Raw genomic sequence first — 18,847 nt, forward strand, 5'->3', positions numbered from 1 at the left:
TGAATGGTACTGTTGGTACTGACATTTATTGATTACAAATTTCAGTACAGTAACCTGGATCATGGGATGTAGGTTGCAGTAGTTTGGCAAAGATGAAGACCCTTGTACAGCTGTCTTTGGACAAGAATGTACATTATGCTTTTCAAAACTGAATTAATATTTGTATCGAAGTATCACACCAAGGCCTGTGAGATCGTGTCTTTAAATCGTAACGAGTTTTCAAATGTTGTAATTTTACTCTCATATCAACCGTTTTGTTATCAGTGCTGAGGTGAAATGAATTTAGAGAGCCATTTTGCGAGGAAATGGTGTGGGACCCATAAAAAGGAAAGAACAAGGAATAACATCGTGTTTAATTATTTAAAAGTTAAGATCCCTGAAAGCTTTCAAAACTACTGTAGAATGAAAATATAATGGCTGTTTGCCTTGCCTATATTTTATGTTAGTTCTTAACTCTTGACTTGTGTGTTAGATTGTCTGTATCGCGTCCTTGATTTGTTTACTGGAAAATGTCCGCTTGCAGCCTCACATTGTCACTGCCTCCACTAAATCCTGGCCACTTTTAAAGAAAACCTAACAGCCATCTTCTTTCAATTTTTCGATCAACTGAAAGCTGCATCACAAGAACAAGGCATGAAAACACTCAGGCACGCCAAGCACTTCTGTTACGGTTGCGGTAGCGTTCTCGATTCCCGTGCCCGGTTTCCCGGGTTAGATTCCCGGCGGGGTCAGGGATTTTCTCTGCCTCGTGATGACTGGGTGTTGTGTGATGTCCTTAGGTTCGTTAGGTTCAAGTAGTTCTAAGTTCTAGGGGACTGATGACCATAGATGTTAAGTCCTATAGTGCTCAGAGCCATTTGAACCATTTGAACCATATGATGTGTACAGTTACAGAATCGACACAGAACACTACAAAGCGATGTTGTTTCTGCCAGCAGAAAAGGAGACCTTACATAGAAACGCTTACAGCCTAGAAACATAAGCACTTAGTCTGAAATGCAAATATATGATTAAGAAGTTGTGGAAGTAGTTAACTAAAGCGTACTAGAACCACTACCGGATGACGTGCGACACTTTTACGTACAAATCGTTTCATTGCATAGAGAAAATTAACAGAGCTTTCGCATTGTTACAACGTCAAGAAATCACTGCTAGTCTCTGCGTTTTCTCCCCAAAGATCCTCCCCTGGGACGTCAGATATGTTTGACCACTCGAAGCCCAGAATTTTTCCACAACGCTGTCTCTACATTCACTGTATAGGAAGGAAAACCATTTAAGAACTTCAGTAGTAAGTTACCACCGAAAATACTTGCCGAATGGTATATGTGCAACAAAGGCGTAATAAAGAATAATATTCACTGTTCTCATGCATCACAAAAAGGAAAGTACAGTAATACAGCGTAATCGATACACAACTCGAATAAAAACTTGGAAATTCGCGCTTCAGAGCCACAAAATGGTTCTTTTGGTTTCAAATAGTCAAAGCAGCAACAGATGGCATGGCACCACCATATAAAAGTGAGATTACCTGTCACTGTCGACTGCGAAGTAAACGTATTGGTTTACATTTCTGACTGGTTTTAAAACTCTTCGTATTGTGAAGCCACTGACAGTGCCTCCAGCTACCTAATGAGCTCTGCGGATGAAAATTTCTTTATGTTTCTGAACAATGACTGCTCTTACAGTCAGTTTAGAGCTGACTCAAAATACCATGCTGTAAGCCATTAATCAATAAAACTGTTACCTAATTACAAATATGGGCAACTCCGTGTAGTACAACTTTCAGGAGAGGCAGAAATTTGTTTAAACTACTTTCGCGTCCTGCTGAAAAATTTTCCATCGATTATACAATAGCAACAGCCTGCAATGAACTCATACTTTCTGTGTATTTTAGCATTTTTTAAGAGGTATTTATAGTTGACATATGGTGGTGGCTGTGTCTCCAATTGAATATGACAATTTTTGTTACCAAGTTTGTGTCTGGTATTGAGGGCTTCGTCAGTAATAATCAGGCATGACTAATTTACCAGGCCTATATTGAAATTCTACGCCTTAAATGAAGGAAAGACACAATGTATGGAAACATAATTTTAACAATACAAAATTTGTTACATATTGTAAAGTCTTACAAACAAAGTCTGAAAAACATCATCTTCACAGTCCAGTAAAATGACTTAATTGACTTCAGTTTCATGACCTTCATTAGGCGATTCACTCACAATCGCATTCAGGTTGTGAGTTGTCAGGCATTAACTTATTGTTGTTCATTACTTGTTTATACCACTTGTTGTTTGTTGTTGTTGTGGTCTTCAGTCCTGAGACTGGTTTGATGCAGCTCTCCATGCTACTCTATCCTGTGCAAGCTTTTTCATCTCCCAGTACCTACTGCAACCTACATCCTTCTGAATCTGCTTAGTGTATTCATCTCTTGGTCTCCCCCTACGATTTTTACCCTCCACGCTGCCCTCCAATACTAAATTGGTGATCCCTTGATGCCTCAGAACATGTCCTACCAACCGATCCCTTCTTCTGGTCAAGTTGTGCCACAAACTTCTCTTCTCCCCAATCCTATTCAATACTTCCTCATTAGTTATGTGATCTACCCATCTAATCTTCAGCATTCTTCTGTAGCACCACATTTCGAAAGCTTCTATTCTCTTCTTGTCCAAACTATTTATCGTCCATGTTTCACTTCCATACATGGCTACACTCCATACGAATACTTTCGGAAATGACTTCCTGACACTTAAATCAATACTGGATGTTAACAAATTTCTCTTCTTCAGAAACGCTTTCCTTGCCATTGCCAGCCTACATTTTATATCCTCCCTACCTCGACCATCATCAGTTATTTTGCTCCCCAAATAGCAAAACTCCTTTACTACTTTAAGTGCCTCATTTCCTAATCTAATTCCCTCAGCATCACCCGACTTAATTAGACTACATTCCATTATCCTTGTTTTGCTTTTGTTGATGTTCATCTTATATCCTCCTTTCAAGACACTGTCCATTCCATTCAACTGCTCTTCCAAGTCCTTTGCTGTCTCTGACAGAATTACAATGTCATCGGCGAACCTCAAAGTTTTTATTTCTTCTCCATGAATTTTAATACCTACTCCGAATTTTTCTTTTGTTTCCTTTACTGCTTGCTCAATATACAGATTGAACAACATCGGGGAGAGGCTACAACCCTGTCTTACTCCCTTCCCAACCACTGCTTCCCTTTCATGCCCCTCGACTCTTATAACTGCCATCTGGTTTCTGTACAAATTGTAAATAGCCTTTCGCTCCCTGTATTTTACCCCTGCCACCTTCAGAATTTGAAAGAGAATATTCCAGTCAACATTGTCAAAAGCTTTCTCTAAGTCTACAAATGCTAGAAACGTAGGTTTGCCTTTCCTTAATCTTTCTTCTAAGATAAGTCGTAAGGTCAGTATTGCCTCACGTGTTCCAGTGTTTCTACGGAATCCAAACTGATCTTCCCCGAGGTTGGCTTCTACTAGTTTTTCCATTCGTCTGTAAAGAATTCGTGTTGGTATTTTGCAGCTGTGACTTATTGAGCTGATAGTTCGGTAATTTTCACATCTGTCAACACCTGCTTTCTTTGGGATTGGAATTATTATATTCTTCTTGAAGTCTGAGGGTATTTCGCCTGTTTCATGCATCTTGCTCACCAGATGGTAGAGTTTTGTCAGGACTGGCTCTCCCACGGCCGTCAGTAGTTCCAATGGAATATTGTCTACTCCGGGGACCTTATTTCGACTCAGGTCTTTCAGTGCTCTGTCAAACTCTTCACGCAGTATCGTATCTCCCATTTCATCTTCATCTACATCCTCTTCCATTTCCATAATATTGTCCTCAAGTACTTCGCCCTTGTATAGACCCTCTATATACTCCTTCCACCTTTCTGCTTTCCCTTCTTTGCTTAGAACTGGGTTTCCATCTGAGCTCTTGATATTCATACAAGTTGTTCTCTTATCTCCAAAGGTCTCTTTAATTTTCCTGTAGGCGGTATCTATCTTACCCCTAGTGAGATAGGCCTCTACATCCTTACATTTGTCCTCTAGCCATCCCTGCTTAGCCATTTTGCACTTCCTGTCGATCTCATTTTTGAGACGTTTGTATTCCTTTTTGCCTGTTTCTCTTACTGCATTTTTATATTTTCTCCTTTCATCAATTAAATTCAATATTTCTTCTGTTACCCAAGGATTTCTACTAGCCCTCGTCTTTTTACCTATTTGATCCTCTGCTGCCTTCACTACTTCATCCCTCAAAGCTACCCATTCTTCTTCTACTGTATTTATTTCCCCCATTCCTGTCAATTGCTCCCTTATGCCCTCCCTGAATCTCTGTACAACCTCTGGTTCTCTTAGTTTATCCAGGTCCCATCTCCTTAAATTCCCACCTTTTTGCAGTTTCTTCAGTTTTAATCTACAGGTCATAACCAATAGATTGTGGTCAGAGTCCACATCTGCCCCTGGAAATGTCTTACAATTTAAAACCTGGTTCCTAAATCTCTGTCTTACCATTATATAATCTATCTGATACCTTTTAGTATCTCCAGGGTTCTTCCATGTATACAACCTTCTTTCATGATTCTTAAACCAAGTGTTAGTTATGATTATGTTGTGCTCTGTGCAAAATTCTACCAGGCGGCTTCCTCTTTCATTTCTGTCCCCCAATCCATATTCCCCTACTATGTTTCCTTCTCTCCCTTTTCCTACACTCGAATTCCAGTCACCCATGACTATTAAATTTTCGTCTCCCTTCACAATCTGAATAATTTCTTTTATTTCATCATACATTTCTTCAATTTCTTCGTCATCTGCAGAGCTAGTTGGCATATAAACTTGTACTACTGTAGTAGGTGTGGGCTTCGTATCTATCTTGGCCACAATAATGCGTTCACTATGCTGTTTATAGTAGCTTACCCGCATTCCTATTTTCCTATTCATTATTAAACCTACTCCTGCATTACCCCTATTTGATTTTGTGTTTATAACCCTGTAGTCGCCTGACCAAAAGTCTTGTTCCTCCTGCCACCGAACTTCACTAATTCCCACTATATCTAACTTCAACCTATCCATTTCCCTTTTTAAATTTTCTAACCTACCTGCCCGATTAAGGGATCTGACATTCCACGCTCCGATCCGTAGAACGCCAGTTTTTTTTCTCCTGATAACGACATCCTCTTGAGTAGTCCCCGCCCGGAGATCCGAATGGGGGACTATTTTACCTCCGGAATATTTTACCCAAGAGGACGCCATCATCATGTAATCATACAGTAAAGCTGCATGCCCTCGGGAAAAATTACGGCTGTAGTTTCCCCTTGCTTTCAGCCGTTCGCAGTACCAGCACAGCAAGGCCGTTTTGGTTATTGTTACAAGGCCAGATCAGTCAATCATCCAGGCTCTTGCCCTTGAAACTACTGAAAAGGCTGCTGCCCCTCTTCAGGAACCACACGTTTGTCTGGCCTCTCAACAGATACCCCTCCGTTGTGGTTGCACCTACGGTACGGCTATCTGTATCGCTGAGGCACGCAAGCCTCCCCACCAACGGCAAGGTCCATGGTTCATGGGGGGGGGGGGGGGTTATACCACTTAACATTTTTAATTTCATTCCATTTCTCACAGTAGTGTTTTGCAAATAATGCTTGCACATCTTGTGTCTTAGACACATTTACTTTTACTCCAGTCTTAAGTTCATCAGCGTTAATGTCTACTGGTTCCATTCCTGGTTTCATGAAAGACAAAGACTGGTTGATATTTAAGCTGACTTAAGTCTCTTCATCAAAACTAACATTTTGACTTGCGAAATCTTAAAAGGGAGCTTAGAATGATCTTTAACACATGATTTAACTTTTGCCCTCCAATCCCGATTGGCCCAATCCTTTCCTAAAAGTCTGACTGCCCCATGTTTATTAAATTGTCAAGGCACTCTTCAAGTTGCAGAATCTTATCATTTTTCGTCATACTTCTTTCGACTGCACCAAAACACGATCACTTGGCACTGCCCTGTGACAGGAAACACAACTTCAGTTTTTGTATCTAAATTTTTGGTCTTCGTAGCCAAGCTATGAAAATTGTCAACTTTGGTTTTGACAAAGACATCAACCTACCAAAAGCCGTAAGGTGTCTTTGCCTCAAAAATAGCTGGTTTTTAGATTTCTACTCAAGTTCCTCAAACACTGCAGAGGCTATTTCGTTTGACCGTTTCTCTCCTGATCCACTAGAACATCCAGAAACTATCGTCAAGTGGCAGGAGTATACCTGCCTTGAACTGTCGTCGAATGGTAGCAGTATACTTGCCTTGAACAGTGTGTATTTCTATCTGAAAGCTTTTAAAAGTGGAACTTTGTTTGCAAATCATGGGACGTTACAGCTACATTCTAGTCTACCTTCTTCATTTCATGAGGATATCCTGATGCAAAAGTTTTGTGTATAGATGCAGAACACGCTGCTTGCCAATTTTTCTCCAAAAATGTCATAAGCTTGTGAGGGGTCATGTGACAGAATTAAGCCTTGCGATTGGTGCTTGGTGAAGGTGGCTATTTTTGTTACCAGCATATTTTAGAGCTCGCCGATTCTGTAATCAAGACAAATGTTTAAAAATGATTTTAAAATGCTTCTGGCCATTTTTATCACTATAGACTATAGCATACCACAAGTGGATTCCCTGTGCTATCTGCTCTTGATATCTGTCGTTGCCTCAAATTGAAAAAACAAAAAAAAACAAAAAAATCGCGGGGAGGGGGGAGGGGGGAAAGACAGTTGGCCGACTTTGAACTAGACTACAGAAATGACAAATGACTTTTGAAACTTTCATCCATAAGCTCTGTTCGTAACAAAATTGATACATGACATTAGCCCCCGAGAATATGGAATATGCGATTGTCAGGTAATATATGCAACAATATTTATTGATGATTTCCTCATTCATCACTGTTAATGTTTAAAAATGATTTTAAAATGCTTCTGGCCATTTTTGTCACTATAGACTATAGCATACCACAAGTGGATTCCCTGTGCTATCTGCTCTTGATATCTGTCGTTGCCTCAAATTGAAAAAACAAAAAAACAAAAAATCAAGGGGGGGGAGGGGGGAAAGACAGTTGGCCGACTTTGAACTAGACTACAGAAATGACAAATGACTTTTGAAACTTTCATCCATAAGCTCTGTTCGTAACAAAATTGATACATGACATTAGCCCCCGAGAATATGTAATATACGATTGCCAGGTAATATATGCAGCAATATTTATTGATGATTTCCACATTCATCACTGTTAATGTGAAGGTCTGGATCTGGGTAGCATACATTTCCGTATTATGTACTACCATGCTAATATTTTGAGACGATACAGCGAATGAATAGTGAGCAATGGAACTGCTGTTGCATATCAAATTAAATTAAAAAGATTTATGGAAATGAAGTCCCATGCTTCTTTACAGAGCGTAGGGGAACGATGTGGGAGACCCGCACCGCCTTACGAGGCAAGGTCCTAATGGAGGTGGTTTGCCGTTGCCTTCCTCCGACCGTAATGGGGATGAATGATGACGATGAAGACGACACAACAACATCCAGTCATCTCGAGGCAGGAAAAATCCCTGACCCCGCCGGGAATCGAACCCGGGACCCCGTGCTCGGGGAGCGAGAACGCTACCGCGAGACCACGAGTGGCGGACAAAAAGGTTTATACTAACTGCTAATTTCAGTGACGGGTTCAACAATGAATCGTCGTCAATTTTCGTACGCTACTGAATGAAAGTCATTCAAAAATGTGGTTGTAGTGGATTATGAAAGCACGACGTTCCACCGGGTGACAATGAGACTGGAAACATTATGCAACTTAACCTTTGTGATCCTATCGTACGTAGCCCACACAACAAACTTATCGACAGGATACTAACACTTTTTGTCATTTTAGTACTTGCTAATACATCCTAAGGTCACTACACATTTCTGTCGTTCCATCTATCGCGCGATTATGTACATTCGGATACTAATACTGATTTTATTCACAGACTTATCGGTAAACTGCCTCTGTATTGTAAATTTATATTCAGTAGTAGGGACTCTTCACTGATCAATTCCGCATCTCTTTACTACGTACTGCACCTCCTTCGTTATTGCTACGCGAAACTTTATGGCCAGCCATAAAGCTACTATCAGATGGTTGTATTGACTGGCATTTGCTGAATGTTTCTTTCATCTGCATTAGCCTTCCCTGTCCGTCTGACACAGTTGCCTTATAATAGTTTCGATATGAACGGAAAACTGACAGAACAGATTTCCACGAGTGAAAGAATCAGAGTGTGGTGCAGCTTTTTACCATCAGAATTAAATATAAGAATAATGTACGAGTTTATAAAATATGACTGAAAGTTTCATGCTGCGAGTCACACAGAGAAGACATGTCTCTTTGTTGCCCAGTATATCCACTGTAATAGACAATGAAGAAAAGTTGTAATAGAAATATGATTTTAGAATATCTTTTGGCTAAACGTAAGCAATAACCATCCAAGGAATAGTCGTCAGATTATGGCATGGTTATGAAGCAAAAGTGACGTATTACGTAAAATATGTTAAATACTGGGAATGCTTTGTAAAACAGGTTCTTTTTTATGTTTAAGCAACTCGCAAAGTCACATAATTATTCCTTCATGATCCGACAACCGTGGAATGAATATACACTGACTCCAGAAGAAGAGAACGCTCTGCAGTGGATCTTTCTAGAGAACTCGCTATTCCGTAACCAAGCGAGATTTGCTATTTTTCGATTACATTTTTTATGCTTCAGTAATTTTTTGTTTATTTTTTTACCCGTCTAGTTCCGTAGGGCCAATTTGAGTAGCGAATCTCCATGGTCATGAAATATGTCAGTGCAGTATATGAAATTGCATCAGAAAAGTAATAACACATAAAATGAAATGTTTATGAATCCTAAAGAGGCTACAAGCTATATAATTTTAAATAAACACAATCGACAATATAACAAAGGAATCAACTTAATTTTTCGAGGAATTCCACGATAGCAAAGAAGTAGTGAGCCAAGAGAAATATCTGAAAACGTGTGAATTACTGCTAAGATTTTTGAATTCCTGTAGTTGTTGTTGTTGTTGTGGTCTTCAGTCCTGAGACTGGTTTGATGCAGCTCTCCATGCTATTCTATCCTGTGAAAGCTTCTTCATCTCCCAGTACCTACTGCAACCTACATCCTTCTGAATCTGCTTAGTGTATTCATCTCTTGGTCTCCCTCTACGATTTCTACCCTCCATGCTGCCCTCCAATACTAAATTGGTGATCCCTTGATGCCTCAGAACATGTCCTACCAACCGATCCCTTCTTCTGGTCAAGTTGTGCCACTAACTTCTCTTTTCCCCAATCCTATTCAATACTTCCTCATTAGTTATGTGATCTACCCATCTAATCTTCAGCATTCTTCTGTAGCACCACATTTCGAAAGCTTCTATTCTCTTCTTGTCCAAACTATTTATCGTCCATGTTTCACTTCCATACATGGCTACACTCCATTCCTGTAGTAGCTTACTGAAAATGGATGCAGCAGAATGCTGCACACCTTTTTGCACAAGAATCAAATAGGTGTGATCCAAATGCAGACTGGGTTTCTACCTAGTATTAGCTGGGTAAAAGCTGTTAATTTTTGGGGATAAGCTGATATTGTTAACAAGAAATGACATGAAAGAATGTATATACATTGAAAGGCGAATGTCAGAATACCATCACTAATAAACAGGGGTCGACAAGAGATTCGCGAACTTACACACTTAACCGCCCTTTTCTGAGCCAAAAATATCCTTTGAGAATGATAAGAGTTACCCCAAAATATAATACCATACGTCATAAGCGAATAAAAATAAGCAAAGGAAACTACTTTTTGTGTCGAATTATCACTTATTTCAGATACTGTTCTAATAGTAAAAATAGCAGCATTAAGTCTTTAAACAAGATCCTGAACATGTTCTTTCCATGAAAGTTTGCTATCTATCTGAATACCTAGAAATTTGAACTGTTCAGTCTCACAACTCATATGCCCATTCTATGAAATTAAAACGTCGGATTTTGTTGAATTGTGTGTTGGAAACTGTAAAATCTGGGTCTTACTGTGATTTATCATTAGTTTATTTTCTATAAGCCATGAACATACGTCATGAACTGCACTATTTGAAATCAAGCCAATGTTACACATAACATCCTTTACTATCAGTCTAGTGTCATCAGCAAACAGAAATATTTTAGAGTTATCCATAAGACTAGAGGGCAAATCATTTGTATAAATAATTAACAGCAGTGGCCCCAGCACTGATCCCTGGGGTAACCCCCATATAATCGTGCCCCACTTGGATCCCACGACATATCCATCCTCAGCACTGTGGAGAGTGACCTTTTGCTGTCTGCTCTTAAAGTAAGAAGTAAACCAGTTATGAGCTAGTCCCCATATTTCATAACAGTTCAACTTCTGGAGCCATATTTTGTGATCAGCACAATCAACCACATAAGTTAAATGAAAGAAGATGCCTAGCGTTCGAAAACCTTCTATCTATTCCATCCAGTACCTCTCATAGAAAAGAGAATACTACATTTTCAGTCGTTAAACCATTTGTAAAGCCAAAATGTACATCTGAGAGCGAATTATGTGGGACTAAATGATAAATTATCACTACATACACAGCCTTTTGAATTTTAGCGAACACTGATTGCATAGAAATAGGTCTAAAATATCGACATTATCCGGTTCCCTCGTTTTATAAAGCGGCTTTACTACTTAGTACTTTAATCATTCAGGAAACTGACCGTTTCTAAAGGAAAAAATTCCAAATACGGCTAAGTACAGGGCTAACATGTGGAGCACAGTATTTCGGTATTCTGCTAGATACTCCATCGTATCCATGAGAGTCCTTAATCTTCAGTGATTCAATCATTGATTCAGACTCCCCTTGTCAGTTTCACGGTGAAGTACTTCAAATATGAGTCTTGTAAAGACGTTTTCCAAGAGAGTTATATGATTCCCTGCAGAAACTAAGTTTTTATTTCGTTCCCCAGCTATGTTCAGAAAATAATTGCTGTCCATATATCTGACATATCAGTAACAGAAACATTTTTTTACTATGTACTACATTTATATCCTCGAACTTGTGCTGCTCAGCAGACACTTCCTTCACAACTGACCATTTAGTTTTATTTTTATCCTGGAAATTAACTATTCTATTTGGGTACCATGTACGCTTTTCCTCCCTAACAACGTTTATAAGAACCTTACACTACCGTATGTAAACGGCTAATATAGCTCGACTGTGACTAGTTCTAACATTTTGATGTAATTCCCACTTTGTTCTAAATGATATCTTCATCCAAATAGTCAGCCACTCAGACTGCCATTTACTGCCAGTACGCTGTTTTGAACGATCTAATGGTAAGCAACTTTCAACCAGCGTGAGAAATTTTTTAAGGAAAGCATTATATTTGTCATCTATGTTATCAGAACTACAGACATCCTTCCACTCTTGTTCCTTAACGAGGTTTAAAAAACTCTCTATTACCATTGGATTAGTTTTTCTAGACAGTTTGCATTTGTACAAACATTTGTTTGAGTACAAAAACCTTTTGTGTTAAAATTTGTACATCATGGTCTGAAAGGTCGTTCAGCCTTTTACTAAAAGAATACCCATCCAGTAATGAAGAATGAAGAAAAATGTTGTCTATGGTTGTCAATATTTTAAACATAGCTGCACAACAGCAACGGTTCCACGTAATAAAATTACAAACAGCCGACCAGTTGCAATGGATAAAGAATTCTTAATCTATTGCAACTGGTCGGTTGTTTAGAATTTTACTGTCTATGGTTGTGCTATCCCTCCCCTGCGCCTTAGGTGGAAAAGATACTGCCTGCATCAGATGATATGGATTGCACAATCACATACAAAACTAATTTTAATGTCACAACATACAACTAACTTTTGGTACTTCCTGTAAAGTGAACTTAGAGCCTTCTCTAGCTTGAGCAGAAGTGCTCTGAAGTCCGAGTTAGGGGACCTACGAATAGTAACAATTAGAAGTTTAGTTTCTTCTACATTGTAGCTCCAAATTTTCTTAGCATATAATGCTTTTAAATTTTGCACAAGTAGGGTAGCATGGAGAGCTGCATCAAACCAGTCTCTGGACTTAAACAACAACAACAACAACAACAATAACAATCCCTATTTAAAATGCTTTCATCAGTACTTGACCCTATTATGGAAAACAATTTCATATTCGGTTACGAATCGCGAAAGACTACATTTGTGCTTCTTTTTCATCTTAGCCCCTCTATCGCTAAGGACACTTGTTTGATCAGTTTTTGTAATGCGAGTATATGACAAGCAAAATATTGAGGGAAACTTTCCCCTTAGTAAACTATCCTTCTAATTTTTCGGTAATGTCTTAAATTACTCGTTGGTGCTTTTGCCACCATATACAGTAACTATTGTTTTTACAATTCTTAATGGTTGTTCATGTCTTTATGTATCCCAACACGATACAAATTCACTTAGTTGTTTTGACAGCACATGTACTTGAAGACATAATCATTTGTTTCTATACTGCCATGCTGTTCACTGACGTGAAAGATTAGTTTTAATAAAATTAACTTACAGTGAGTACTAATTATGTTCTCAGCTTGTGTTTCGATTACCTCAGATTTTGGTTACACGTTGTTTTCTTCTCCTCTTCAGAGATGTGAAGATGATGTTTATCCAGTACGGATATTGTAGGACACTGTGATTACCTAGTAACGAAAATAATACAGCACAATTATACAGCACATGCTGGATGCTGGAAATTTTCCTGTGACTTTTTATTGTGAATAATTCGTAATCCTGAGGAAGCGAGGCAGCTAGAATGGTAGCTGTGGCAACCAAAATTGGTAATGCAGTGCCACAAATATTAAATATCTTCGGATAAATAAGTATTACTAAAACTAGGTACTGTTTTCCTTTTAAAAGGTTGTAAAGGAGAATGAAAGGTTGAGCTTCCGGTAATTTAAAACAATTTACGGAAACATTCGCTCTAATCTAACGAATAGTACACGAAAAGTCGCACAAACAATTTTTTCAACACATTTTAATTACTATTCGAATGCACACAAGAAAAGGCGAGAACGAAAGGGAGAACGACAAGATCCAAACTCAGGCACGTAAATTAAGTTTAGGATATCTTTTGTTGCTTAAATTTTAATTAATAATCAGCATTGGTGACGAAAGACTTCCGGCATAAGAAGTCAGCCTCATTCTGCCAACGGCCTTGTCAAAGAGGGCGGAGGAGCGGATAGAGGTTCAGGGTACTCTCTTGCCCTAGGGGTGGGAAATTGCCCCTAAAGGCGGAAGAATCACCAATGATCAACGGCATGAGGATGCAGATTGCATTTAAGACACGTAACGTGTATGCACAGGACATGTGGCCTGTAATTGAAGAAATCTCATGATGATCTCTCCACTGACAAAAGATTCCAGAACAGTCCCCCATTCAGATCTCCGGGAGGGGACTGCCAAGGGGGAGGTTACCATGAGAAAAAGATTCAATAATCAAAGGAAGGATGAAGTTCTACAAGTCGGCGCGTGGAATGTCAGAACCTTGAACGTGGTAGGGAAATTGGAAACTCTCAAAAGGGAAATGCAAAGGCTCAAGCTAGGTAAAGTCAGTGATGTGAAGTGGAATAGTCAGTGATGTGAAGTGGAATAGTTCAGTAGGAAGTACAGTTGGAGAGGAATGGACATCTCTAAAAAGGGCCATCACAGAAGTGGGGAAGGAAAACATAGGTACAAAGAAGGAAACTGCGAAGAAAGCATGGGTAACGGAAGAAATATTTCAATTGATTGATGAAAGGAGGAAGTACAAAAATGTTCCGGGAAACTTAGGAAAACAGAAATACGAGTCGCTGAGGAATGGCATAAATAAGAAGTGCACAGAAGCTGATACGAAATGGCTGTAGGAAAAATGTGAAGACATCGAAACAGAAATGATTGTCGGAATGACTAACTCAGCACACAGGAAAGTCAACCTTCAGTGATATTAAAAGCGAGGGTGGTAACATTAAGTGTGCAACGGGAATTCCACTGTTAAATACAGAGGAGAGAGCGGATATGTGGAAAGAATACATTGGAAGCCTCTATGAGGGTGAAGATTTGTCTGATGTGATAGAAGAAGAAACAGGAGTCGATTTAGAAGAGATAACGGATCCGGTATTGGAATCAGAATTTAAAAGGGCTTTGGAGGACTTAAGGTCAAATAAGGCAGAAGGGGTCGATAACATTCCATCAGAATTATCTAAAATCATTGGGGGAAGTGGCAACAAAACGACTATTCACGTTGGTGTGTAGAATATATGAGTCAGGCGATATACCATCTGACTTTCGGAAAAGCATCACGCACACCATTCCGAAGACTGCAAGAGCTGACAAATGCGAGAATTATCGCACAATCAGCTGAACAGCTCATGTATCCAAGTTGCTTACAAGGATAATACATAAGAATGGAATAGAAAATTGAGGTTGCGCTAGATGACGATCAGTTTGCCTTTAGGAAACGTAAAGGCACGAGAGAGGCAATTCTGACGTTGTGGTTAATAATGGAAGCAAGACTAAAGAAAAATCAATACACGTTCATAGGATTTGTTGACATGGAAACAGCGTTCGGAAATTTAAAATGGTGCAAGGTGTTCGAAATGATGAAAAAAGTAGAGATAAGCTATAGGGAGAGACGGCTCATATACACTATGCACAACAGCCAAGAGGGTATAATAAGAGTGGACGGTCAAGAACGAAGTGCTCGTATCAAAAAGGATGTAAGAGAAGGATGTAGCCTTTCGCCCCTACTGTTCAATCTGTACATCGAGGAAGCAATGACGGAAATAAAAGATTCAGTAGTGGAATTAAAATTCAAGATGAAAGAATATCAATGAGGCGATTCGCTGATGACATTGCTATCCTGAGTGAAAGTCAAGAAACATTACATGATCTGCTGAACGGAATGAAGGGTCTAATGAGCACACAGTATGGATTGAGAGTAAGTCGAAGAAAGACGAAGGCAATAAGAAGTAGTAGAAATGAGAACAGCGAGAAAATTAACATCAGGATTGATGGTCACGAAGTAGATGAACTTAAGAAATTCTGCTACCTAGGCAGTAAAATAACCAATGATGGATGGAGCAAGGAGGATATCAAAAGCACATCAGCTATGGCAATAGAGACATTCCTGGCCAAGAGAAGTCTACTAATATCAAATATCGGCCTTAATTTGAGGAAGAAATTTCTAAGAATGTCCGTCTGGAGTACAGCATTGTATGGAAGTGAACTATGGACTGGGGAAAACCGGAATAGAAGACAAGGTGCTATAGGCGAATTTTGAAAATTATGTTGACTGATAAGGTAAGGAATGAGGAGGTTCTACGCAGAATCGGAGAGGAAAGGAACATTTGGAAAACACTGATAAGGAGAAGGGACAGGATGATAGGATATCTGTAAGACATGAGGGAATGACGTCCATGGTACTAGAGGGAGCTGTAGAGGGCAAAAACTGTAGAGGTAGACAGAATTGGAATACATCCAGTGCACTAGCATTAACTCACCTCAAGATGGCGGCCAGGTGGTCCGCCGAAGTATTGTGTCAGGACGACGACATGATCCGGCTGCAAACCCGTGAAGAATATCAATTGAGGACGTAGTTTACAAGTGCTACTCTGAGATGAAGAGGTTAGTACAGGAGAGGAATTCGCGGCGGGCCGCTTCAAACCAGTCAGACGACTGATGCCAAAAAAAATAAATAAATAAATTAATTAATTAATTAAAAAAATTGTGTTACTTCGACTCTCATACTTGTGTTCATCTTTTGTGTTAACCAGAGGTGTACAAATTCCCCTTGCAGCCTGCTTGCCCCTAGCTCCTCTGCAACCATTCATGCAGGTCAGCCTGCCGCGATGTAAACACAAGAGTGCGCGTGTACTGAGGCATAGTGGGCAATGCGGGCGATACGGGCTCCCGCAAGCCCGGGTTACCTGGGTTCCCGCAAGCCTGCCAAGCTTCACGGGACCCGCTCAGCTTGCTGCGCCTGACAACAGGTTGCGCTGTCAAGCTACCGTGACTAAAGTAGCCAGGTAGTTAGCCTGCAGTTCATTTATCGCAACGGTGGAGGCAGCACAATGAATAGGTCGAACTTTAGTGAGATTGAAAAAAAATTGACAACTGGCGAATACATGCTGGTAACGAAACAGAGCACAAGTGCCGCATGGGAAACGTTTTCGTGTGTTTATGAGGCCGCTTCAAATAAATCGGTAGGTGTGTCTCAATGCAAACTATGTAAAAAGCTCTTAAGTACTTATTCGGGAACCTCGAGTATGTTACGACATGTGTGCAAATTTGACAAGCAGTTCCCTCACTCCGTAAATATCTTGAAAGAGGACAAAGATTTAGTGGCCGAAAAGTGCGTCGAAATGTGTGCTAAGGATCTGAGACCATTTAGCAGTATAGAGGGAGAAGGATTTCTTAATTTAGGGCAGACACTGATCGACATAGGTAAAAAATATGGCTCAGTTGATATTAAAAATGTTATGCCTTCCCGAATGACAGTAGCTAGGAAAGTTCAAACCTTAGCTGATAAAGTGCGCAGCGAAATGCTCCCAGATACAGTGCATGCGATTCGTTCTGGTATATGTGCCAGTACAATTGATCTATGGACAGATAATTACAAAGGGGTGCATTACATGTCCGTGACAATGCATTACATAAATTCAGACTGGCGATTGAATAAATATGTACTAATGTGCTCTGCGTTTCCTGACTGCCCAAAAACTGGCTCGAATATTCGAAACGAGTTGGAAGATGGCTTAGAAACTATGGGTGTTTCTCGTGAAGACATTGCCAAAATTACGTTTGTCACAGACCAGGGCAGTAACATTGTCAAAGCTCTCGAAGTATATCAGCGTCTTCCATGCATGGCTCATAGTATAAACACAGTCTTGAAACATGTTCTGAGCGAACAGTTTTTGAAAGAAAATGTTCCAAATATATTAGCCATTCTTAATACAGTGCGGGCTACGGTTTCGTACTTCAAGAGAAGAGGTCTCTGTGTGAGACTGACCTCATCTATAAAGCAGTGGGTTTCAACTCGTTGGAATAGTTATTTTGACGTGCTTGTATCAGTCCATTCTCAGATTGATTCAGTGAAGGCTGTTTTACATAATGAAGGTGCCTCTGATAAGATGCTGGGTTATGACCAGAGGTGTACAAATTCCCCTTGCAGCCTGCATGCCCCTAGCTCCTCTGCAACCATTCATGCAGGTCAGCCTGCCGCGACGTAAACACAAGAGTGCGCGTGTACTGAGGCATAGTGGGCAATGCGGGCGATACGGGCTCCCGCAAGCCCGGGCTACCTGGGTTCCCGCAAGCCTGCCAAGCTTCACGGGACCCGCTCAGCTTGCTGCGCCTGACAACAGGTTGCGCTGTCAAGCTACCGTGACTAGAGTAGCCAGGTAGTTAGCCCGCAGTTCATTTATCGCAACGGTGGAGGCAGCACAATGAATAGGTCGAACTTTAGTGAGATTGAAAAAAAATTGACAACTGGCGAATACATGCTGGTAACGAAACAGAGCACAAGTGCCGCATGGGAAACGTTTTCGTGTGTTTATGAGGCCGCTTCAAATAAATCGGTAGGTGTGTCTCAATGCAAACTATGTAAAAAGCTCTTAAGTACTTATTCGGGAACCTCGAGTATGTTACGACATGTGTGCAAATTTGACAAGCAGTTCCCTCACTCCGTAAATATCTTGAAAGAGGACAAAGATTTAGTGGCCGAAAAGTGCGTCGAAATGTGTGCTAAAGACCTGAGACCATTTAGCAGTATAGAGGGAGAAGGATTTCTTAATTTAGGGCAGACACTGATCGACATAGGTAAAAAATATGGCTCAGTTGGTATTAAAAATGTTATGCCTTCCCGAATGACAGTAGCTAGGAAAGTTCAAACCTTAGCTGATAAAGTGCGCAGCAAGATGCTCCCAGATATAGTGCATGCGATTCGTTCTGGTATATGTGCCAGTACAATTGATCTATGGACAGACAATTACAAAGGGGTGCATTACATGTCCGTGACAATGCATTACATAAATTCAGACTGGCGTTTGAATAAATATGTACTGATGTGCTCTGCGTTTCCTGACTGCCCAAAAACTGGCTCGAATATTCGAAACGAGTTGGAAGATGGCTTAGAAACTATGGGTGTTTCTCGTGAAGACATTGCCAAAATTACGTTTGTCACAGACCAGGGCAGTAACATTGTCAAAGCTCTCGAAGTATATCAGCGTCTTCCATGCATGGCTCATAGTATAAACACAGTCTTGAAACAAGTTCTGAGCGAACAGTTTTTGAAAGAAAATGTTCCAAATATATTAGCCATTCTTAATATAGTGCGGGCTACGATTTCGTACTTCAAGAGAAGAGGTCTCTGTGTGAGACTGAACTCATCTTTAAAGCAGTGGGTTTCAACTCGTTGGAATAGTTATTTTGACATGCTTGTATCAGTCCATTCTCAGATTGATTCAGTGAAGGCTGTTTTACATAATGAAGGTGCCTCTGATAAAATGCTGGGTTATGACCACCATATAACTGGCCAGCTTATAGAATTTCTTAAGCCGTTTAAAGAAGCCACAGTTGATCTAGAGAGTGACAAGGATCCAACCCTACATTTAGTTCTACCGTGGTTTTATGCCTTAAAGACTCACTGTACCGTACGGGATAACGATGAAGAGGTTTGTAATTTTATTCCATCTGAATATTATAGAACCACTTGTGAAATATGTATG

The sequence above is a fragment of the Schistocerca americana genome, chromosome 7 (genome assembly GCF_021461395.2).
Source record: "Schistocerca americana isolate TAMUIC-IGC-003095 chromosome 7, iqSchAmer2.1, whole genome shotgun sequence".
Classification (NCBI taxonomy): domain Eukaryota; kingdom Metazoa; phylum Arthropoda; class Insecta; order Orthoptera; family Acrididae; genus Schistocerca; species Schistocerca americana.